Below are 4,168 nucleotides of genomic sequence, written 5' to 3'. Positions count from 1 at the left end.
TTGGCCCATATAGTGTTGGTAAAGTCATAGAAATATAAACCCTGACTTTGTTCCTTTCCCTCTGTTCCCGCGTAGTATCAGAAAATATGAGAACATAGAACATTTCCCTTTTCCTCCTTTTCCTCTTTCAACTTCCTCCTCCTTGCTATAGTACCCTCCTACACGATAAATTATTTACTTGGACATGTTCCCATTCTAGTGTGTTTCACATAGTTTGGTGATGAGGGTATTGATATAATGACTGGGGGAAATCCTTCATAAAACGCTAATGGACAGCAGTTATCTTGATTGTTACCAAATGTTTATTACCTGAGTAAATCAAGCAAATGTAAACTACCTCATAACGTGAGAATAATGAAAAATATGGGGTGCATTTCTGTCATGATGTAAGCAATATAGACCAGGGAGTGCATGGAGAGAGCACGGTCAAATCCCCTTTGTATAGCAGTGGAGTATCAGTGTAGAACAGGACCCCAACACTGACAGAGCATAATGCCATTTCTTGTTCTGTTAGGCAATTTGACCCATCTCTGCAGCATCTTCTTAAACCTAAGCTCTCCAAAATCTTATTCAAGAAAATTTTAACATCAGTGGCCTGTGCACTGATAAATTTCAAATGTGGAAATGTACATTTTCAAAAATTGGAATAGACTAGATGGGAGGCCTCCATTCATCAAGCAGTAGGATTCAGCACACTTCATGGCCTTGGCTGCTATGTTGTCATCCTTCACAAGTAAGCAGAAATTCAACTACTTGGTGAAACTCAATCTCATCCACAGACATGCTCAGCTTCTCAGCAATCTCTTTGACTGACTTCTCATCAAAAGCAAAATGGCTTTGGTAAAGGTTCAAGCACTTCTCCTCCTGGGGCAAATCAAAGGCACTGAAACAGGCCATGAAGGGGATGAAGACCAGTGTTGATTTCAAGGCAGATTTCAAAGCATACAGATAGATCTTCTCCTTGAAGAAAGCCCTCTTCATCTCACTGGAAGCACCAGACAAATTGGGCAACAGGAGCACAAAGGTGTAGCACTTAGAAACAGGGAGCTCCTGCAGCAACGTCTTCTCCAGTCTTGGGAAGTTAAAGTCATCCAGGTCAATGTTGCAGACTAAGAAGGCACATGGCTCAGGCACTCCGATGTTGCTGAGATTAGCCAGGCAGTTGTCTCGTATCTACTGAGGAACTCTCTCCTTTTTGCATGACCTGGGCTTGCTTTTCTCTTCATTATATAAATCATTGTCCACCTTGGTTCGAACAAAATAGAACTTCTTGTCTAGCTTCTTGATTTTGGGGGCCAGCATTTAATCATCGAAGTTAAACTGTGAGGTGGAAATGAGGATGAAGTGGTCATAGTTACAAATCTCACCATTTTGAGATACATGTGTTGAAGGAAATTAGGAGTTCTGGTTCCAGGGAAGTCCCAGAAGATCACATGGGGGTATTTTGCATGTTGATAGGACATTTTCTTCATGGTGGTCTTCACACCTCCAAAACTAGCAGAACCCTCTTTATCATGACTAAGAACCCACAGTCCATTATAAAACTGGACTTTCCAGTGCCAGTTTCCTCAGTCATAGCCCCATCCAAGGAAGTGTTCTCTGCTTCTACAACTGATTTCTGAATTATGTTAGGAAACTCTTTTAGCTTGGCTTCTTGAACGGCTGCTTGAATTCTAGCAAGGATTTCTGGAGAGATGATCCCCACCCCCCGCCCTATTAATTCACTTGGTGATATAGTCACAGGGGACCTTCTAGAAAGAAGATAAGGCTAAATATAGAAAAAGATATAGATGATAAGAGGTTGAAGATCCAGAAACTTGTAAAATGTAAGAAGAACCAGGAGCTAAGGAATTCAGGTACTTGCTCTGAGCTGGGAAAGACAGAGAAATGGATTGTCTCTTGGAGCCTCCAGAAGTAACCAGTCTTGCCGACACCTTGATTATAGCCCTGTTAAGATTCATTTGGCCAACTACTCCTGGATCCATAAGGCAATAAATCTAGGTTGATGTCTTAAGCCACTAAGTTTGTTGTAAATTTATTACATAGCAATGAGAAACTGATGGAGTCTCCATTTTGCTGAAATCTCAAAACAGAGCCCATCACATTTCCATTCTGCAGGAAAAATCAGTCAGGCCAGCACATTAGAGAGCACAGAAGAATGGCAGACATACATCATGTCCCATCCCCTGCAACAAATAGGGGCAGGACTTGTCTTGTGGTGGATCCTGGAGGCAGAGAAAAGCCCACCAGGATGTGTATTCTATAAGAGGGATAGCCAAGCACATAATCACTGTAAAAATTGCCCTGTGGCAGCTTAATGTCCATTTACCTTACCTCATGGGAGAATATATATATGTATTTTATACCATCTGTCACTGGACATCTGGGCTCTTTCCATATTTTGACTATTGTAGATATCGGGGCTATAAACATTGGGGTGCAGTGTCCCTTTCAACTACTATGTTTGTATCCTTTGGATAAATACCCGGTAGTGCAAATGCTGGGTTGTAAGGCTGTTCTATGGTTAACTTTTTGAGGACCCTCTATATTGTTTTCCGGAGTAGTGAACCAGTCTGTATTCCCACCCATAGTGTAAGAGGATTCCCCTTTCTTCACATCCTTGCCAACATCTGTTGTTTCCTTTCTTGATAATTTTAGTCATTCTGACCAGCGTGAGGTGGTATCTCATTGCAGTTTTGATACGTATTTCCCTGATACTGGATGATGTTGAGTATTTTTTCATGTGTCTGTTGGCCAGTTATATATCTTCTTCGGAAAAATGTCTGTATATGTCTTCTGTCCATTTCTTGACTGAATTGGGGGGGGGGGAGGTTGGGTGCTGAATTAGATAATTTGTTTATAGGTTTTGGATACAAACCCTTTATCTGATAAGTCATTTGCAAATGTCTTCTCCCATTCCATAGGTTGCCTTTAAGTTTTGTTGACTGTTTCCCTTAATGAGCAAAAGCTTTTTATCCTGAAGTCCCAATAGTTCATTTTTGCTTTGGTTTCCCATGTGTTTTGAGACATGTCTAGCCAGAAGTTGCAGCTGAGGTCAAAGTGGTTACTTCCTGTGTTCTCTTCTATGACTCTGATGGATTCCTATCTCCCAATTAGGTCTTTCATCCATTTTGAGTCTATTTTTGTATATGGTGTAAGAAAACGATTCCATTTCATTCTTCTGCATGTGGCTGTCCAATTTTCCCAGCACAATTTGTTGAAGAGACTCTCTTTTATCATTGGATATTTGTTCCTGCCTTTTTGAAGATTAGTTGACCATAGAATCGAGGATCCATTTCTGAGTCTCTATTCTGTTCCATTGATCTATATGTCTGTTTTTGTACCAGCACCATACTGTTTTCACGATTACAGATTAGTAATACAGCTTGAAGTCTAGAATTGTGATCCCACCAGCTTTGGCTTTCTTTTTCAATATTCCTCTGGCTATATGGGGTCTTCTCTGGTTCCATGCATATTTTAAGATTGTTTGTTCCAGGTCTATGAAAAATGCTCATGTTAGATATAGTATTGTTATTTCAATGGGTAGATTGCTTTGGGTAGCAGAGACATTTTAACAATATTTGTTCTTCCAATCCATGAGCAGGGAATGTTTTTCCATTCCTTCATGTCTTCCTCAATTTCTTTCATAAGTGTTCTATAGTTTTCAGAGTACATATCCCTTACCTCTTTGGTTAGGTTCCTTCCTAGGTATCTTATGATTTTTTGTGCAATTGTAAATGGAATTGATTCCTTGATTTCTCTTTCTTCTGTCTCCTTGTTAGTGTATAATATTGTAAGTGACTTCTGTGCATTGATTTTTTATCCTGTCACTTTGCTGAATACCTGCATCAGTTCTAGCAATAGTTTGGTGGAGTCTTTTGGGTTTTCTACATGGAGTGTCATGTCTTCGGCAAAGAGTGAGAGTTTGACTTCTTATTTGCCAATCTAGATGCCCTTTCTTTCTTTTTGTTGCCTGATTCCTGAGGGTAGGACTTCTAGTACTATGTTAAGGAACAGTGGTGAGAATGGACATCCCTGTCATGTTCCTGACCTTAGGGGAAAAGCCCTCAGTTTTTTCCCACTATGGATGATATTTGCTGTGGGTCTTTCGTATGCAGCCTTTATGATATTGAGGTATGTTCCCTCTATCCTCCCTCTATCCTTACAT

General features: G+C 40.3%; 1 pseudogene; it reads right to left on the bottom strand.

Annotated features, from left to right (window-relative positions):
* Window positions 1-286: 286 nt before the first annotated feature.
* LOC113261927 (interferon-gamma-inducible GTPase 10-like) lies at window positions 287-3,903 on the bottom strand (annotated as a pseudogene).
* Between the last annotated feature and the right edge of the window lie 265 nt (window positions 3,904-4,168).

The sequence above is a fragment of the Ursus arctos genome, unplaced genomic scaffold (assembly GCF_023065955.2).
Source record: "Ursus arctos isolate Adak ecotype North America unplaced genomic scaffold, UrsArc2.0 scaffold_5, whole genome shotgun sequence".
In the NCBI taxonomy this organism is placed as follows: Eukaryota; Metazoa; Chordata; class Mammalia; order Carnivora; family Ursidae; genus Ursus; species Ursus arctos.
The sequence above is the reverse complement of the archived record's forward strand: the minus strand, read 5'-3'. Positions and strand labels throughout refer to the sequence as shown.